At 36.2% G+C, this 21,933-nt stretch overlaps 1 non-coding gene across 1 annotated transcript; it reads left to right on the top strand.

The window, feature by feature from the left end:
• Window positions 1-1,608: 1,608 nt before the first annotated feature.
• Window positions 1,609-1,716, top strand: LOC148544780 (small nucleolar RNA R71). The gene has a single exon (XR_015901154.1). It is a non-coding gene; the product is annotated as a small nucleolar RNA R71 (small nucleolar RNA).
• Window positions 1,717-21,933: the final 20,217 nt, after the last annotated feature.

Raw genomic sequence — 21,933 nt, 5'->3', positions numbered from 1 at the left:
ACAGATATGACGCGGCCGCATGACTGACACGACCGCGTGACAAGAAAAGCTCCGAATGACGCGACCGCGTGACCCACGCGGACGCGTGACAGAGGCCACGCACCAGAAATTGTAGAAAACGCTCCCAGCGATTTCTGAAGCCCTTTTTGGCCCAAATCCAAGTCCAGAAGGCATAGACCAGAGGTTATAAAATGAGGGAATGCATCCATTCAGAGAGAGACAACTTTAGTTTTAGTTTTCATGAGTTAGATTTAGTTTGGAGAGAGGTTCTCTCCTCTCTCTTAGGATTAGGATTTAGGATTTCTCTGAATTCAGAAGTAACTCTCGATCCCAGGTTTAATGTTCCTTTACTTCAAGCTTCTCTTTTACTTTTATTCACTACTTTAGTTGATTATTTACTTTTGCAATTTAATTTATGAATTCTTCCATGTTACAGATTATTATTTTGGATTAATGTTATTTGAGGTATTTCAGTTAATATTGCTTTCTTTTATTTATTAGTTACAATTATTCCCAATCTGAAGACATTCTTATTCCAGTAGATTTACTTTTCTCCTTTTGGTTTTGGTTAAGAAATCAGTAACTCAGGAGTTATCAAACTCAAACATGGTTGATAATTGTTATCTTTGTTAATTGAATTGAGCTTCAAGAATTCCAATCTTTTCTTAGAAAATAAAATAGGATCCGAAGATCAATCCAATTAATCCCTTGACCTTCCTTTATCTTAGTAAAGGCTAACAAAGCGGAATTAAGATTCAATTCTCATCATCATTGATAAGGATAGCCAGGATAGGACCTCTAGTTTCTCATACCTTGCCAAAAGTTTATTTACATTCATTTATTTATTTTACTTGCCATTTAAATTGCTTGTTCTTCATTTACTTTATTCGCTAATTAAACTATTCACTCCTCATTCTCAAAACCCCAATTTACAATCTCCATAACTAATAATAAGAACATACTTCCCTGCAGTTCCTTGAGAAGACGACCCAAGGTTTGAATACTTCGGTTATCAATTTATTTAGGGGTTTGTTACTTGTGAAAACCAAAATGTTTGTATGAAAGGACTTTTGAAGGTTTAGAAACTATACTTGCAACGAGGATTTATCCGTAAATTTCTAGACCACGCAAAAGTTCCTCTCATCACTTTTGCTGATCCTTCCATGAGAAATTAGGATGATTCCTCCATGAAGGATTATAGGTGTTTCCATAGGATTCTCCCATGTAATTCACCTCTTCCATTGCAGAATTCTCAGGGTCATAAGCTTCTTCTTCAGAGGAAGCTTCTTTAGTACTGCTGGATGCAGCTTGCATTCCAGTCAGACTGTGAGAAATTATATTGACTTGCTGAGTCAATATTTTATTCTGAGCCAATATGGCATTCAGAGTATCAATCTCAAGAACTCCTTTCTTCTGAGTCATCCCATTATTCACAGGATTTCTTTCAGAAGTGTACATGAACTGGTTATTTGCAACCATCTCAATGAGTTCCTGGGCTTCTGTAGGCGTTTTCTTCAGATGAGGGGATCCACCAGCAGAGTGGTCCAATGACATCTTGGACAATTCAGACAGACCATCATAGAATATACACAGGATGCTCCATTCTGAAAGCATGTCAGAAGGACACCTTCTGATCAATTGCTTGTATCTTTCCCAAGCTTCATAGAGGGATTCACCTTCCTTCTGTCTGAAGGTTTGGACTTCCACTCTAAGCTTGCTCAACTTTTGAGGTGGAAAGAATTTTGCCAAGAATGCATTGACCAAATTTTCCCAAGAGTTCAGGATTTCTTTAGGTTGTGAGTCCAAACATATCCTAGCTCTGTCTCTTACAGCTAAAGGGAAAAGCATAAGTCTGTAGACCTCATGATTAACCCCAATGGTCTTGATAGTGTCACAGATTTGCAAGAATTCAGCTAAGAACTGATGAGAATCTTCCAATGGAAGTCCATGAAACTTGCAATTCTGCTGCATTAGAGAAACTAATTGAGGCTTAAGCTCAAAGTTGTTTGCTCCAATTGCAGGAATTGAGATGCTTCTTCCATAGAAGTCAGAAGTGGGTGCAGTAAAGTCACCAAGCATCTTCCTTGCATCTTCACCATTGTTGTTATTTTTGGCTGCCATAACTTCTTCTTTTTCGAAAATTTCTGTAAGGTCCTCTCCAGAGTGTTGTGCTTTAGCTTCTCTTAGCTTCCTCTTCAGAGTCCTTTCAGGTTCAGGATCAGCTTCAACAAGAATGTTCTTATCCTTGTTCCTGCTCATATGAAAAAGAAGAGAACAGAAAAGAAGAGGAATCTTGTATGTCACAGTATAGAGATTCCTTTATGTGAGTAGAAGGATGGAAGAATAGAAGAATGAGGAAGAGAGAAAATAAAGAGAATTCGAACACAGAGAGAGGGACAGGGTTCGAATTTTAAGAAGAAGAGAAGTGTTAGTAAATAAATAAAATAAATAGAAAGAGATGAGAGGGAGAGAGAGAGTATTCGAATATTAATTAAAATAAAAGAAAAATATTTTTGTTTTTATTTTAATTATTAGTTAGAATTCGAAATTTAAGAAAAAAATAAAATAAAATTAAAATTAAAATTTAAAACAATTAGTTAATTAAAAAGAATTTTGAAAAAAGGGTTAGTAATTTTCAAAAATTAGAGAGAGAGAAAAGTAGTTAGGTGGTTTTGAAAAAGATAAGAAATAGTAAACTTTTAAAATCAAACAAAAAGTCAAGTAGTTAATTGAAAAAGATTTGAAAATCAATTTTGAAAAGATAAGAGGTTAGAAAAAGATTTTGAAATTAAGTTTTGAAAAAGATATGATTGAAATCTATTTTGAAAAAGATTTGAAAAGGAAATTAAAAAGATTTGATTTTTGAAATTAAAGTTGATTACTTGACTAACAAGAAACTAAAAGATATGATTCTAGAATTTAAAGATTGATCCTTTCTTAATAGGTAAGTAACAACTTAAAATTTTTTAATCAGAACATTAAATGTTAGCAATAATTTCGAAAATTATGAAATAAAATTAAGAAAAAGATTTTGAAAATCAATTTTAAAGTTTTTGAAAATATTAAGAAAAATGAAAAAGATTTTATTTTTGAAAAAGATTTCAACAGATAGAATTTTTAAATTGAAATTTTGACTTGACTAACAAGAAACAACTAAATTTAAACATTTTTGACTAAGTCAACCCAAAATTTCGAAATTTATGAGCAAAATAGGGAAAAGATATTATTTTTTATTTTTGAATTTTTAATGAGGAGAGAGAAAAATAACAAAATGACACAAGATATTAGAAATTGAAATCAAAACAACTAATGCATGCAAGAAACCTTTGAATGTCAAAATGAACACCAAGAACACTTTGAAGATCATGATGAACATCAAGAACATATTTTTGAAAATTTTTAAGAAAAGAAAAACATGCAAGACACCAAACTTAAAAATTTTTAAACTTTAGACACTAATAATTCGAAAATGCATATGAAAAACAAGAAAAGACATAAAGCAAGAAAATGTAAAGATCAGACAAAGAAAATTATCAAGAACAACTTGAAGATCAAGAAAGAACACATGATGAATTTTCGAAAATTTAAGAATAAAAACATGCAATTGACACTAAACTTAAAATTTGACACAAGATTCAAACAAGAAACACAAAATTTTTTTTTGGTTTTTATGATTTATTAATTTTTTTGTATTTTTCAAAAATTATTTTGGAAAAAAGAAAATAAAGAGATACAAAATTTTTAATAAGAATTCCAAGATTCGTACAATGTTAGTCTAAAGCTTCGGTCCAAAAGAATTAGACATGGCTAAATGGCCAGCCAAGCTTCAGCATAACAATTACAGACATGTCCTTTCTCCAATGGAAAGTGGAAACCTCGGTCCAAAAGATTAGACATGGCTTCACAGCCAGCCAGGCTTTAACATATCTCATGAAACTCTAGAATTCATTCTTAAAAATTCTGAAGAACACAATTTTTTTTTCGAAAATAAAAATAAAAAGCTTAAACACAAAATAAAATTACCTAATCTAAGCAACAAGATGAACCGTCAGTTGTCCAAACTTGAACAATCCCTGGCAACGGCGCCAAAAACATGGTGTGGGAAATCGTGATTCACACTTTTCATAACTCCGCACAACTAACCAGCAAGTGCACTGGGTCGTCTAAGTAATACCTTACGTGAGTAAGGGTAGATCCCACGAAGATTGTTGGCTTCAAGCAAGCTATGGTCATCTTGTAAATCTCAGTCAAGCGGATTCAAATGGTTATGAGGTTTTGATAATTAAAAGATAAATAAAACATAAAATAAGATAAATAAGATAAAGATACTTATGTGATTCATTGGTGGAAATTTTAGATAAGCGTTTGGAGATACTTTGTTGCTTCTGAACCTCTGCTTTCCTACTGCCTTCTTCCAATCATGTGTGCTCCCTTCCATGGCAAGCTGTAAGATCCTCTCAGTGAAAATGGTCCTCTACGGTTTCTGCACGGCTAATCAACTGTCGGATTTCTCGTCTCGGATGAAAAATACCAGGCACAGCTACCGCATGGCTAATCATCTGTCGGTTCCCACTAGCGTCGGAATAGGATCCATTGATCCTTTTGCACACTGTCACTGCGCCCAACATTCACATGTTTGAAGCTCGTCACAGTCATCCCTTCCCGGATCCTACTCGGAATACCACAGACAAGGTTTAGACTTTCCGAATCCTAGGAATGCTGCCAATGATTCTAGCCTATACCACGAAGATACTAATCTCACGGACTCGGTCTGTGTATTAGATATCCAAGAGAATATACTCCGGCTGTCGTCCAATGACTACGTTGAACATAATGTAGACAGCTTTGTGGTTGTCAGGCACGCGGATCTTGGCTAAGCGAGTAACGAAGATTGGGTGATTGTCACGGGTCACCCTTTCATTCTGACTTAACTGAATTAAGTACGAGAGTATATCTTGGAGAAGAAGTAGGCGTGAATTGAAAGAAAAACAATAGTACTTGCATTAATTCATGAAGAACAACAGAGCTCCACACCTTAATCTATGGGGTGTAGAAACTCCACCGTTGAAAATACATAAGTAAAAAAGGTCTAGGCCTGGCCGAATGGCCAGCCTCCCCAAATGTGAACAATGGTCAAAAGATGATAAAGTCTGTAAAGGATTCGTATCAAATAAATCTCAAAAAGTAGTTTTTATAGTAAACTAGTAACTTCGGTTTACAGAAAATGAATAACTAAGTGCAGAAATCCACTTCCGGGGCCCACTTGGTGCGTGATTGGGCTAAGCATTGAAGCTTTCACATCCATAGGCTGCTTCTGGAGTTAAACACCAGCTTGGGTGCCAGTTTGGGCGTTTAACTCCAATTCTGGTGCCAGTTTGGGCGTTTTACGCCAAGAAGTTTTAGGCTGGTTTTGGATGCCAGTTTGGGCCATCAAATCTCGAACAAAGTATAGACTATTATATATTGCTGGAAAGCCTAGGATGTCTACTTTCCAACGCAATTAAGAGCGTGCCAATTGGGTATCTGTAGCTCCAGAAAATCCACTTCGAGTACATGAGGGTCAGAATCCAACAGCATTTGTAGTCCTTTTTCAGCCTCTGAATCAGATTTTTGCTCAGGTCCCTCAATTTCAGCCAGAAAATACCTGAAATTATAGAAAAATACACAAACTCATAGTAAAGTCCAGAAATGTGTTTTTGAATAAAAAGTAATAAAAATATAATAAAAAGTAACTAAAACATACTAAAAACTATGTAAAAACAATGCCAAAAAGGGTATAAATTATCCGCTCATCAGTTGTCCACACCCTTACAACAAATAATTTGAAATTACACACAAGTTTTTTGGTGTTCACATCTGATACTAAATCAAAATGTTCATCCGTTGCGTTTCAAGTCTCCCACCAGGTTGAGAAGTAGTGACTGGAATGTGAATAATGTTTTGGAGCGTTTCAGGTCTCCCGCCAGGATTGTTTAATGACAAAAAATGGATATTTAAATTATATATATGAGTGGTTTACTTCATGTGCATTATAATTTCAGATTTACCCATTGTATGTTGCTTAATGTTCCTACTAACCCTGCATGCCACTTGTCATTCAAGAAACTGTTACACGTGTCGAGCATAGAACCCATTACTTGTTTCCTATTATATATTAATAGATTTAAATATCACACAATTTAATATTATGTATATCAATTAATTGAATATAGTTGTTAGAGTATAATTAGGATCAATTAGATCAATTAGCATGATTCAACATATCTGAATATTTATTATAGGATATTACTTCTTTATTATTTCAATTCTCTTATCACCTGTAAATATCCTTCTATATTGTATCATTCTACAACTCTTGAATACTCATAAATCTTTTTCCTATTGCTCCCTCTCCCCTTTCTAACATGGTATCAGAGCCAGAATATCCTCCTTGAGAGAGGATAACTTGATTTTTTTCTGTAAGAACTGTATTTAATTAGCCGCTTCATTAAAATAATTTAATTGCCCAAAATAAGTTCAAAAATTTAGAATATTAATTAGAAATTTTAAATATGATATTTAGACTCAGTAGATTTTTTGAGTTGGAAAATATAATTTTCTGTGGAAAATTGCGTAAAAATGCGTACCGGTAAATTAGCCGGCAGTACCAGCTTAAATCTGTCCAGTACTATGTGAGAGCAGTAAAAACTGTAGAAAAACATAGAAAAATAATTAAAATTAAAAATCAGGCACTAATTTTAAAAGTTTGGCCCAAAGTTAGGCCAAACCAACTAAAAATACTAACGGGGTTGGACCGGGCCCAAATTGGGCTCAAGCCCAACATACATAACCCACATTAATGAACCCATTCAGCACAACATAACCTAAAAACACAAAGTTGCAGCTGCACAAGTGATAAGAGAGGGAGGAGAGACTGTCACTATTCATTTTTCACTTCCGGTGGCCATAACTCGAGCTACGATGCTCCAATTCGCGTGCCGTCAGTGGCTATGCAAAGCTCTCGCTGAACCCGTTAGTTCTAAAAAAACTTTTGCTGGTAAGGTTTTGAATTTCCCTCCCTATTATACAGCTCTATGAATTTCAAAATTTAAGATTTTGGTCTTGAGTAGATTTTGTGTTTTCAATTGATTAGGTGGTATCTAAGGTTGGACTATTGGTGGTTTGTGCCCCGAACACTCTCGCAGTTTAATTTAAAGATAAATTGTGATATACATAATACTAAATTATGGCATGCTTCTGAGAGTGTTTCTTAGTTTATTTCTTTTAACTCATTAAATACAATTCATATTACGATGGCTTAATTATACCAACTAATTGATTTGATTAGATATTTAAGTATCACACAATTTAATATTATGTATATCAATTAATTGAATATAATTTTTAGAGTATAATTAAGATCAATTAGATCAATTAGCATTATTCAACATATCTGAATATTTATTATAAGATATTACGTCTTTATTATTTCGATTCTCTTATCACCTATAAATACCCTTCCATATTGTATCATTCTACACGACTTGAATACTCACAAACATTTTTCCTATTGCTCCCTCTCCCCTTTCTAACATGGTATCAGAGTCAGATAAACCACTATTTTATGGTTGATCTTGTACTAATTTGAGTGGTTTTTATCAAGTCTTTGCTCACTTATTCATATGATCTGCATGGTTTTACAAATCCTTCCTTATTCTGTGATATAGTTGAAAACATGTTTCCTAGACCTTTAAACTGTTAATTTTGAATACCCTTTATTACCATTCGATTCTGTGATCTGTATGTTGAGTGCTTTCAGGCTTTATAGGGCAGGAATGGTTTAGAGGATGGAAAGGAAACATGCAAAAGTGGAAGGAACACGAAAAATAAAGTTTTGAAAAGCTGGCATCGACGCGCACGCATGGACGACGCGCACGTGTGCCTAGCGCAGAAGACGAGCGACGCGTACGCGTGACTAACGCGTACACGTGAAAAGGAATTTCACCAAATGACGCGCACGCGTGACCTACGCCTACGCGTGACATGCGCCACATGCAGAAAGTTACAGAAAGCGCTGGGGGCGATTTCTGCGCTCCTTTTTGGCCCAATTCCAAGCCAGAGAACACAGAATAGAGGCTGGAGAATGGGGGAATCATTCATCATTCATTCATTATTCACAATTTAGGTTTGAGATGTAGTTTCTAGAGAGAGAGAGGCTCTCTCCTCTCTCTAGGTTTTATGATTTAGGATTTCTCTTAGTTTTAGGATTACTTCTTCTCAATTCCAGGTTCAATGTTCCTTTAATTTAATTTCTCTTCTACTTTTATTTGTTCTAGCTTTCTAGTTTATTTATTTTCCCTTGTGGATTACTTTATGTTGACAATTTGGTTTATGAACTCCATGTTAGAATTGATTTTCTTATTTAATGCAATTTGAGGTATTTCATATTTAAGATTTTAATTCAGCTTTTTATATTCTTAGCTTGAATTGATTAATTGGAGACACTTGAGTTATCAAACTCCTTCGTTGATTGATAATTGGAATTTGCTGGTTGGTTTTGATTCCTCTAAAGCTAGTCTTTCCTTAGGAGTTGACTAGGACTTGAGAAATCAGATTGATTAGCCCACTTGACTTTCCTTTATTTAGTAAGGGTTAACTAAGTGGGAGTAATGAACAATTCTCATCACAATTGATAAGGGTAACTAGGATAGGACGTCCAGTTTTCATACCTTGCTAAGAGCTTTATTAGTTATTAATTTAATTCTTGCAATTTACTTTTTCTTGTTTCTATTTCAAAAACCCCAAAAAAGATACCTTTCCATAACCAATAATAAATCATACTTCCCTACAATTCCTTGAGAGACGACCCGAGATTTAAATACTTCGGTTATTAATTTTATTGGGTTTGCTTTAGTGACAAACAAGTTTTTGTACGAAAGGATTCTTTGTTGATTTAGAAACTATACTTTCAACGAGAATTTATTTATGAATTTCTTTATTGGCAAAAGTCCGTTCGTCAAAATAGCGCCGTTGCCGGGGAGTTGCAAACGTGTGCCTTATTATTGGTTATTTTAAATATTTATTTTTTGCTTATTTGTTAGTTTTTGTTAGTTTTAGGATTTAATCGCTTATTTTTGTTAGCTTTTGTTTTTATTTTATTTAGATACTATGAACTCTCAATGCTATTGTAGTTTGGTTCCAATGCTATTGTAGGGAATGGAAGCTATAATGGGAACATGCATCAAGTTTGGAACAATCAAAGATGGGATGAGCCACAAGGATTTGATCAACCCTCCTGGCAACAACCCCCTCCAATGCACTATAACCAACAACCATCCTATGATGCATACCAAGACAATAGTTATGGTGGACCCTTTCGTGACAACCAACCTCCATCAAATTACTATAGTCAAGAGCCATTCCAGGGTGCGTACCAAGATGATGAATATGGTGGACCCCCTTGTAGTTACCAACAAGCCCCACCATATGCTTATGAACCACCTCCTCAACATAATTTTGAACCACCATACTCACAAGCACCTCAACACCAAACACCCCCATATGAACTTAATCCTTACCCACCATACCAAGAGCCTTATGAGCCATACTTAGAGCCACCCCCATTCCAACACAATTACTCCCAAGAACCACCACCTCAATATACACCATCTCCTTATCCTTATCAAGAAGAACCACCTTCCTATCATGAACCATTCTTCCCATGCGATGAACCCTTCCAATCACCACAATCTCTAATGAATGAATCCCTTGGTGTATTTCTTCAAGGGCAAGAAAGGATGGAGAAGAAGGTACTAGAACTCACGGCTGCCTTGACCGAGGTAGTAAATCGATTAGCCTCCCAACAGTTGGACACTCAAGGAACTCCCATAGCTACATGTGGAGACTCTAATGAAGAATGTAACATGAAAGAGACACTAGAAACTCCAGTGGACAATGGAGAATGTGACTTTGTATTGGAACAAGTGGAGGAAGCCGTAATAGCTGAAGAGGAAGAAGTGGTTGAAGACTTAGGAGACGCTGAACCTCCATGGGAATCTAGAGTTGTAGAGTATTCCTCCAAAAAGCTTGAAATTGATGTTAAGGAGGATAGTGTACAACCTCCAAGGCATATCCTGGTTGAAGACTTTGAGGAGGTTGATCAAGAGATGGATTCAATCATTGATGAATCCTTATCTGCAATTGAATCCTCTCACATTAGACTTGACATGGAGATTAAAGAAGAAAAAGCACAACCTCCCATGCCCTTGGTGAGCAATGAATAAGAGATTGAATTGGAAAGAAGCTACCAAGAGGAAGCGGTTGAACTTGAAGAAGCTTACAAAGAGGTGGAAGTTGTCAAGGAAGAGCACAAGGGAGTGGAGCTTGAAATCACCTTGCCAAAGTTGTTGGAGACCTCTCCCCCTAAGTCACCATCATCCTTCACAAAATTCAAGTGGGTAAAATTCATATCTCTTAGCTTTCTCATTCCACTTGAATATGGTTTACTTGAGACAGATGGTCAACTTCGAGCTCTTTGTGGATTTACGAGTAAGAGGGAGATGGCTAGCGGTAGGAGTTGTCATGCAAGATTCAATATGGTGGAAAGCTAAAAGTTTAAATGTAAAGGTTGGTGTAAAGCTCGACTGAATGGGTCTAGGAAGTTGTTTGGCCGTGATAAACCCCTATTTTATGGTTTATCTTGTGCCCAATTGATTGGTTTTTATCAACTCTTTACCCACTTATTCATACTATTTGCATGGTTTTATGTTTTCCTTCCTGATTTTGTGCTATGATTGAAAACATGTTTCTTTGATCTTAATTTAGCTAATTTTAATCCTCTCTTATTACCATTCGATGTTTTGATATGTGTGTTAAGTGTTTTCAGAGATTACATGGCTGGGATGGCTTAGAGGATGGAAAGGAAGCATACAAAAGTGGAAGGAATGCAAGAAGCTAAAGGAACTGCAAAGCTATCCAGCCTGACCCTCTCGCACTAAATGGATCATAACTTGAGCTACAGAGGTTCAAATGACGCGGTTCCAGTTGCGTTGGAAAGCTAACCTCTGGGGCTTCAATTTGGATATATAATTTGCCATAGTGGCCATACCGCTAGGCGACGCGAACGCGTGCTCCACCTGGATGCGTCACAATGACGAAAATCAGCGTGACAGATTTCGCCTCCAGTAATTTCTGGGCTGTTTCTGGCCCAGTTTTCGGTCCAGAAAACACAGATTAAAGGCTATAAAGTGGGGGAATCCATTCATTCATGGGAGGACCTGGATATTCACACAACTTTAGGTTTTTAGATGTAGTTCTCTAGAGAGAGAGGCTCTCTCCTCTCTCTTAGGTTTTAGGATTAGGATCTCTTTTACTTTATGGTTTTTACTTCAATGCCAGGTTCAATGTTCTTTTAATTTATATTTCTATTCTACCTTTATTTACTTTAATCAAGGTTGCAAGAACCGGACCGGTCAATAAACCGGTGAAGTCACTGGTTCAATGGTTCACTAGTTCGACCGGGGTTCAACCAGGGTTCAACCGGTTTAATTAAATATTAAATAAAATTATTAAAAAACTTAAAATAATCTTAAGTATATAAATTCAATAATTTCTAACTTAATAAAATTTAATATTTCACATAATAAATTATCCATTACTTAATATTAGAGGTTCACAAACAACTTCAAACATCAAAGTTTATAACTAAACAAAAAATAAAACGTACATAATGACAAACCCATAATGTTATACATTCAAAAGATACAATTACTAGCAAGTTCTACATTCAAAACCATGAAAATAATGAAACAGCAAGCATATTCAGAAACAGCAAAAAATATTCATCATGAAGTAACAAACAGAAGCAGCAAAATATATTCAAAATCAAAAACAGCAATGATGAAAATAATGAAACAGCAAACATATTAGAAGCAGCAAAAAATATTCATCATGATTCATGAAGCAGCTAACAGAAGCAGCAAAACATATTCAAAATCAAAAACAGCAATCATGAAAATAATGAAACAGCAATCAAAATAAGAAGCAGCAAAAAATATTCATCATCATTCATGAAGCAGCAAAAAGAAGCAGCAAAACATATTCAAAATAAAAAACATCAATCATGAAAATAATGAAATAGCAATCAAAATAACCTCAGAAAATCAAAAACATAAATCAAGCAGGCAGCATAGAACAGGCGAGCTCACAGAACCTTAGAAAATCAAAATCAAGAAGCATAGAACTCATAAATCATAATCAGAATTCAAAAGGAAGCAAGTTCAAAATCAAGAAGACAAGAACAGAGTCTTACCGGCGAATGAGGAGGCGGGCTCGTCCAGTGGTGGTTGCAGCTGCTGTGGATGGTTGTGGGTGGTGAATGAGGAGGCAGGCTAGGTGACGTTCGGCGACGAAGAGGCGGGCTCGGCCGGTGGTGGTCGCGGCTATTGTGGATGGTTGTGGGTGGCGAATGAGGAGGCGGGCTAGGTGACGTTCGGCGACGAGGAGGCGGGCCCGCCCGTGGTGGTCGCGGCTGCTGTGGATGGCTGTGGGTGGCAATCGTGGCCTTGGTGGGTGAATGGAGGCTGGCGCTGAATGCACTTGGAAAGGGGAAGAAAGGGGAGATTACTCAGATTAGGGTTAGTGCTGTGGCATAGTGGGTTTGGTCAGGAGCTTAGGACTTTCGCGTACGCCTTTCTTTTTTCTTTTTTTTTAAAAAAAAAAAAAGCTAAAACGACGTCGTTTGGCATGTGAAGTTGCAAACCACTAAACCGCCAAAAAACCGGACGGTTCTTTCGGTTCGCCGGTTAACCACCGGTTCGACCGGTTTTTCCACCGGTTTTTTGCCAGGTGGTTTTCGACATTACCCGGACCAGCTAGGTAACCGGTTCCCGATTTTTCCAGTTGAACCGGCCGGTCCGGTCCGGTTTTCAGAACCATGACTTTAATACTTTTACTTGTATCTGACTTATGTTGCCCAAATTGCTTATGAACCTTTCCATGTTAGATTTGAATATTTTATTTAATATAATTGAGGTATTTCAGATTCTAGATTTCTTTCTTTTATTTATGTTATTGTTGCTTCCAATCTGAAGGTATTTTTATTCGAGTAGATTTACTTTTCTCCTTTTGGCTTTGGTTAAGTAATTGGTAACACTTGAGTTATCAAACTCAGCTGTTGGTTGAAATTGGAATTGCTGATTGATTTGGATCACTCTAAAGCTAGTCTTTCCACAGGAGTTGGCTAGGACTTGAGGATCAAATTAATTGGTCTACATGACTTTCCTTTATTTAGTAAGGGTTAAATAAGTGAGAGCAATAACAATTCTCATCACACCTGATAAGGATAACTGGGATAGGATTTCCGGTTCTTATACATTGCAAGATATTTTTATAATTATTAATTTATTTTTCTTGTCATTTAAATTACTTGTTCCTTATTTTAAAAAAACCCAAAAACATATCTTTTTACATAACCAATAATAAATCATACCTCCCTGCAATTCCTTGAGAATACGACTCGAGGTTTAAATACTTCGGTTATAAATTTTATTGGATTTTGTTACTTGTGACAACAAACTTTTGTACGAAAGGATTCTCTGTTGGGTTAGAAGCTATACTTACAACGCGATAATATTTCTATAAAATTCTTTACCGGCATAAATCCAGCTCGTCAGGCCGCTCCAGTGAGAATTCAGATTGCTTGCCACCCCGGTTGGAATAATGGCGATCAACACAAAGACGGGTGCATAATCAAGGTTTGGGACCCCGGAATTCATTCCAACAATCAACACTCCCGGAGCCATGTCACTTGATTGAACTTGCTCAAAGGCTTTATGTGCCTAGTTTGGGATCCCGGAGGCTATTGGAATTGCAAACACTGGTGGAGATTCTTGGATGAGTTCAAGCACAAGCCACCATGACAAGGAGCTCACCAAATGTCCAACTTAAGGACTTTAACTAAAAGTGCTAGGTGGGAGACAACCTACCATGGTATGATCGTCCCTTTTATTCCTAGTTTTATTCTATTTTATTTTATTTTATTTTTCACAAGTTTTTCATTTATAATTTCTGCATATCCATCTGCATGCTGCATTTTATGCATAAAAAAGGGGAATCGACGCGCAAACGTCCATGACGCGCGCGCGTCTTTTGCGTATGCGCACCTTAACAGAGAGTTGCGCGAGAGACGCGCGGGAAGGGTGCATGGCGCACAAGCCATTCCACGCATACGCGTACCTCACGTGTACGCGTCCCCTGTAAAAAAGTTCAACCCATGCGTACGCGTCGCTACGCGTACGCATGAGTATGAAAATCGGCGTCAATATGCTGAACAGAGAGTTGTGCTGCCCCCACGCTGGACTTGTGCTACAGGCATAAATTTACCCACGCGTACGCGTCCCTGACGCGTGCGCGTCATTTTCAATATGTGGTGATCCACGCGTGCGCGTGCCTGACGCGTATGCGTCGCTTGCGACACACAATTCAATTAGCACACCACCAGATTTCAAATCTCCCCTCCCCCAATCCTAATTCTTTTTCATTCCTACTTCTTTTCTACTCCTCCTCTACTCTTCTCTTCTTTTAATTTACTACATTTATTTATTCTTCTTCCTTTTCAATTTTTCTTTCAGCTTAGTTATTTATGGTTTCTTTTTCATTCCTTTTTCATGCATTTTTTTATGATTGGTGTTGGAACTTTATTTGGATCTTATATTATTATACTTGAGCTTGTGGATATCATCAAGAGTGATTTGACAATTAATATTAATTTTTGGATTGCATGCATGTTGGAGTTCCTACCTTCCTTAACATATTTTACATGCATACCAAGTGTTTGTGAAAAGCCCGTATGGCATTGTGAATTCTTTATTATTCTATTCCTCTACTCTAATGCCTGTTTTTCACAAAACCCTTGCAATCTTTTATTAATTGAATATAATTGTCAACACAAACGTGGTTGTTAGTTTGTTACATTTGATAATCAAATTGAGCTATTAATGCTTGATCTATGCTACTCATGCCTTTGCCGGCATGCTGATAAACATCTTGCATCTAATTGCCTTAATATGTCATGCTATATTTCCATTGATGTCCTAGTTACATGGAGTCACGACCATGTGTTTACGACATTCTTCATTACCTTGGCATTGATTATCACTTGTATTTTCCTCACCTCCCAATAGTTTATAATCTCTTCGCACTTTGTCACTTTTCAATAGTTTTCTGGCAGTTCGCCATCTTTTTAGCAATTTTTTGGCAGTTGGCCACTCTTGCGGCAGTTCTGTCTGTGTTCTCTTTCGACAGTTCCATCTGCGTTTCCTTCCGGTAGTTTCGTCTACACTTCCTTCTGGCAGTTCCGTCTGGATTTCTTTGTGGTAGTTCCGTCTGTGCTTCTTTCAAACAGTTCTGTCTGCGCTTTCTTCAGGCAGTTCTGTCTACAGTCTTTCTATCATTTTATGCATTTTTTTATTTAGTTGTTTCAAATAAGTTTCAAACTCAAGTTGTCACTTGAGTTTGAGGAGGGATGTTAAAGTATAATTAGGATCTATTAGATCAATTAGCATTATTTAACATATCTGAATATTTATTATAGGATTTTACGTCTTTATTATTTCGATTCTCTTAGCACCTATAAATTTCCTTTTATACTGTATTATTCTACACAACTTGAATACACACAAACATTTTCTCTACTGCTCTCTCTCTTACTCTTTCTAATAATAATAAATATAATTTAATTTAGTTAGAAGTTCATTATTTTATAGTCTTCTATATATATATAAACATGACAGAATAAAATTGTAAAAATAATCTTTTTATCACTTTGGATATTTTAACTCTTTTTTCTCTTTACGTATAATTTTGTTTTGCATTAACTTTGTTTATTTAACAATGAAATATACTCATGTTAATCCTATCATATAATAGTTTGTTTTTCTCCTATGTATTTTGATTTGTATAGTTACTATTGATCTTGCGGTTTTTGTTTTCTTGAATTATTCTTTGTTTTTTTATGACTTGATAATTTAAATAGAAAAGGCAAAGAAAGGAAAAAATGATGGCCAAAGGCGGAGGCTAGAAGTTTAAACCAGCAACATCATTCCTCAGCATTATTATTATTATTATTAATACAAATTTTGTTATTTCTTTTATAACATTCTTTAATATGAGCTTCATTTTTTTTCTTTATTATTATACCTTTATCATTTTCTTCTCTAATTATAAATCTCCTTATAATAATTATTTGATAGAATATTTTTTTGGTCTAATAGATTTTTTTTCCTATTTTTTGTCAAAAATAATTTATATTAGAAAAAAAGAAGAGATATACTAATTAAATTTTAAAATTCAAATTTAAATAAGATGTGTAAAGGATAACTATTGAATTCATTTGGTAGATTTAAACTCTTTGTATTATCGACATTGAAAATTTCAAATACTATTATAAAATTCAAGATATTTTTTATCTTATTGTTCTTGAATTATACATTATATCGTGTATTTGAAGAGTTTCATCTTTTTTTAAATAAGCGTGACATTATATACTTTTTTGGATACTAAGGAATAATGAAGTAGAAGTAAGTAACAAAATTGATTATATAATAAGATACAAATTTTTAGAATTTTTAGTACAATTGACAAATTTTTAGTTTCAAAATAAATTTTTACTCTATTTTTTATCTTTTATTTGATTTTTTATAATTTTTTCTTGAGTTTCTTAATTAATTATGATTGTAATAATTCATCGCAAATTTGTGTTTTGTAAAGAAAATTTATCAATCATAAAATACATAAGACTTAACCAAAAAGTTTAAAAAATGTTGATTAATCACAAAATAAAAAAGTATGAATTGTGCTTTAATAATGTTGTTAAATACAAATTGGAACTATTTAAAATTATATTTTTATCATTAATGTTAACTTAAATTATAATAAAGTAAAAAGTAAAAATTATATATAAAATTAATACTACTTAAATTATAATATAATAAAAAGTAAAAAGTAAAAATTATATTTAATTATTTATACTACTAAAATTATTTTTTATTATATACCATTTATTTTTATTCATTAGTGATTTTTAATTGTCTATTTTAAATAAAAATTTGAATGGATTGAATTGATTTTTTAAAATTAATAATATAATTATTGTAACAGTTGCTTTGTTCAATAATATTTTTTAATTTATTTAATCTGATTAATCATATCTTTCTTATTTTATACTAACTTAACTAATTAAAGTTAATAAATTTCAGTTATTTTAATTCTTACAACTTTTTATTTTAATAATGTATTTCAATTAATGCATTAATTCAATTTTAATATTTATATGTCATTAATAATAATAATCTCATTTTAAAATGATATTTTATTCCCAATATATATATATATATATATATATATATATATATATATATAGAAAATCTACTATTTCTTTATACGATTAGATTAGATATATTTATATTCAATTTATTTGATTACTTAATTAGAATTAATTATATTAAAAGATTAGATTAAGATTATAGTAGACTACTTATATTATATTAATTAATTATATTAAAAGATTACGATTATGATTATGATAGATTATCATTATTTTATTACTTTTTATTTTGATATTAATTCATATATTTAATTTCTTTTTATTATTATTTTTATTCTCTTATTCTATGTGTTTATTCTCATAAATCTTGCTAAATTAAATTAGGTACTGTATATCTTCTTTTTATTCCTTTTTTATATACACATAAAATTTATTAAATTATTTCTCTTCCGTCTAATAATTTTGTTTCTCTTCTATTTATATTTCTTTTTTTCAATATTTTATTGGTTCTTATTTTTCTAAATTTTACTTTAATTTATGTATTTGTTCTTATTACACCTAACATTTTTTATTTATGTGTAATATATATTCTTATATATGTTATAGAAATATGATTTGATTCCATTAACTTGCCAAAAAATATATTTATATATTTTACTTTTTTAACTAAAAAATGTAATATTTTTTGCCATATTTGTTGAAATACTAAGTTAAATATGAATATTGATTTTTGAAATAGAATAAATATATTTTAAATTTTTTGCATCTAAAAATAATATTGATAGATAAGTAATAGTGAATATAGAATTGTTTAGGATGGATAGAATTAGAATCTTTTTATTGAAAATAAATTTAAAAATATATTCAATTCTTAATAGTCAACCTCTCCTTAAACCATTGTATGTTCAAAAGATTTTTGAAGAAATGAAATAATTTTAGGTATATTATTGTTTGTAAAAAATTAATTAATTCAAGATATTTATTGTCGTCGATTAAAAAATTAAATTAAAATGATAATTTAATATTTTTATATTCTTAAAATATTATTTATTTATTTTTCTAGCATTATTTATCATCCAACGATCATATTAATATAATTTAATTCAATAAAATTATTTATCATCATTTGATTGAATAAAAATTCTATTTTATCTAAAAATTTTAGGATTTCTCAACCTGAAGATCATCCATGTTAAATCATTAAAAAATATAACTGAGAATGCAGAAGCGTCCCTTCATTCGAGAGCATGATTGAGATCAGAGAGCTTGACTCTTATAGTTCTTTGATCTTCGTTGTAACAGCCTAGACCACCCGCTAGCACGATATTGTACGCTTTGGCACACAAGGCCTCACGGTTTTGCCTTTGATGATAGGGATGATAGTCGAAGCCCCTCACACTCACTCGTCGAAACGCGTCATGCTAGGGAGAGATATCGACACCCTTATAAGGCATGCTTCGTTCTCCTCCCTAACCAATGTGGGAGCTTACAAATGGAGCATCAATACGTGGTTAGACTTGACAGCAGTACTCAAATACGTGGGTACCCGACCCGTCCATACCCGGTTGGGGAGGGTAATAACTTGACCCGAGTCGGAGCATATTTTGCTTAGGATAGAACATGGTCAGATTTAGGGTGTACCTGCCCCGGATATATACATGTTGTTCGGTAGGTCGGGTACCAGACTGATCGAGTGAATATCCTGATCAACAAAAGGGGAGGTCGTCCGGTCGTACGTCTCCGGGTTGGAGTAGGCGAGGTCCCGAGCTCTTCAGATGTGAAAGGGGGGTGTCACCTGCAAAGACACTCCGACGCGCAAGTCAATGAAGTGTGCAGGCGAAAAAGGGGGTAAAGTCATGTAACGTACCTTGGGGGAAGGGTAAAAACCTTCCCCTTATATACTGTGTCAGAGGTGGGCCCTGCAAGGACAGGCCCACTTTCTCTGAGGCATTCTCCTCACAGCTGTAGGTGAGTTGTCGGGGACACGCGTCCGGGTCGGCTGTGGAGCGCCTTACCCCTGACTGTTAGGGTCGGGTGGCGCTTGGGTCGGGCCAACCCATAGAGGGTTTGGGCCAGGCCGCAACAGTGCCCCTCAGACGCCAGTAATAGTCGTGAGAGCTATCAGTGGCATGTTATTTCTTGTTCCATGCGTCGTCGTCAGGTCGGCCGCCCGTGGGAGGGACGTTCCCCCTGCGCGCGTGTCTCTTGGCTGTTGGGGCAACCATTCGTCGCTTCGTTCTTCGCGCTGAGCATTAAATTCTCATAATGGGTTGCAAAACCCTGTACACAAAGACTATTTTGCCCCCAAGTCTTTTGCGCTTCCTGGGTGGCAGTTTTAAATAGTTTGTTTCAATTTTTCCTTTTTCCACTCTCGCTCCTACCATCTCATTCTTCTTCACCCAGAAAAGTCCAGAGCATCCCAGAGCTTCATCCTAGCATCTCCGTGCATTTTTCCTTCTTCCCTCTCCGTTTTCACAACCGTTTCAGGTAACCTTTGGTCCTCTCTCTTTTCTGCTTCGTTGTTGTACGCTTGTTGTTTGTATTTGCTTTGCGTTCTTGCTGTCTTGTTTGATTTTCGTTGCTAGATGACTTTTTAGTGCTAAGTAGATGTGTTAGGGGAGGGGTACCATTCCAGGGTAGGTTTTTAGGTGGCTTGTGTGATAGGTATAGCTTTAGCCATGCTTGATCTTAACTGTTGAATAGGATGGACATAGTTTCTGGGTTTTTCCCAGACTCCTGACTTCATAGACTAATGGAGTGGTACCCCCACTGTAGGTATGCCTCACGTCGTCTCCCGGGCTTCTGTTTCCGCCGCGAACTATGACCCCTACGCTTGGGTGACCTCAGATGTGAAGGACTCGCCGAATCAGATGGATCTGGAGGAGTTGACAGAGTTTCAGCAAGCCGGGTATCTGTGCGGGGGGACAGACGAGGAGGCTAATTATGAGACCTTCGTTCCTGCCCCCAATGAGCGGTTGTATGAGATTAATTTTTGCTCTCCCCGGGTTGCCGACTGGATTTGGTTTTACAAAGCCATGTTCACCCAGGTTGGTGTTCGCATACTGTTTTCCGATTTTCAGATGTCGCTTCTTAATCGGATATCCGTGTCGCCGTCGTAGCTCCATCCGAACAGCTGGGCTTCTATCCGCTGTTTCGAGATGGTTTGTGAATATCTCGAGCTGCCGGTATCGGTGGATGTCTTCCTCTTCTTCTTCAACCTTACCAACCCCTCCAGACAAGGGAAGGCGAGGAAAGGGTTCCTGTCCTTCCGGTCTGCCCAAGGTCGGAGGGTATTTGGCCTGTTTGAGGACTCCTATCATGAGTTCAAAGACAAATTCTTCAAAGTTCGTCCCGTTAAAGGTCGCCATCCCTTTTAGTTGTCGTTAGAGGCGGAACGCCTCATCCCGACGTATTGGAGCTTCGGGGCGGGGTCTAATTCTTTCATTAAGGTGACCTACAAGGGAATGTCCCCTGTAAATAAGAGGATTGCCGATGTGTTGTTTACTCTTTTTGGAAAGAACCCCGTGAACCCCCACCTCCTTATGGGTGAACGGGAGTCCACCAGGAGTTATATTTGTGAGCTGTTTTGTCTTGTACTTTTGCATTGTTTATTATTTAATTTGCTCTTCCCGACTTTACGACTAACGTATTTATTTCTTTGTTGTAGTGGAGATGTCTGCTTCGGTAACCGGGCTCGAAAATTTAGTCAAGACCTTCTTGGAGGATAGCGATGAGGAGAAGGCTGACGAGAAGGATGCCAGGAAGCCGGAAGGCCCTACGGGGAGAAGGAAAATCAAGCTGTACCTTCCCCCCGGGACGTCGAGATGTCCGACAAGAATTCTGCCGGGAGGTAGGCTTCTCCCATTCCCGATGAGACGGCCGGTATTGGGCAGTCGTCCTCTACTCATCGGGAGTATGACGATTTTAAGCTTGTCCCTACTCCCAAGAGACAAAGGGCATCCTCCAGCCCGGAAGGAGCTCTCACCGTGATGGAGAGGAACTTCATTGCTGGGGCCTTTATTGATAATCAGTTGATTCTCGGTACAGAGGATCACTTCCTTAGTACCGAGCTCGCGGGGCAGGCAAGGTGGATGTACCGCACCCTTCTCCGCAGAGTGGTGATAGCCCGGAAGGCTGAGTTCGAGCTGTCGGGCATGCAGGCGTTGTGAAGGAAGCTTGATACTGGTGCCCAGGCCAACAACGAATTCAAGGTCCAGGTTGAAAGGCTTCAGGAACAACTGGCCGCGGCGGAGAGGGGGCGCAAGGATGCCGAGGAGAAGGCTGCGTCCTTTGAGGAAAAAATGAATGCCTCCGACGCCACCGTCTCCCGTCTAACCGAGCGGGAGATGACTTTAGAGAGCCAGCTTAACACCGCGCAAGGTCGGGTGGTCGCTGTGGAGAAGGAGCGTGACGTGGCCGTCTCGTCGGCTGAGGCTGCACGAGCCGAGGCGGAAGAGTTGAAAAGGAAATATAAGGCGGTCAGGGAGCAGGAAAAGAACGCGATCTTTATGACCGAAGAGGCTCTCAAGGTCCAAGTGAAGATCGTGGTCCCAGAATTTGATACGTCTGCTATTGGAGTCTTCAAAACAATCCAGGATGGCAAGATTGTCGACATGCCCTGGAAGTGAACT

Source organism: Arachis ipaensis, chromosome B9 (genome assembly GCF_059453495.1).
Source record: "Arachis ipaensis isolate K30076 ecotype BB chromosome B9, ASM5945349v1, whole genome shotgun sequence".
Lineage (NCBI taxonomy): Eukaryota > Viridiplantae > Streptophyta > Magnoliopsida > Fabales > Fabaceae > Arachis > Arachis ipaensis.
This window is presented reverse-complemented; position numbering and strand designations above follow the sequence as displayed.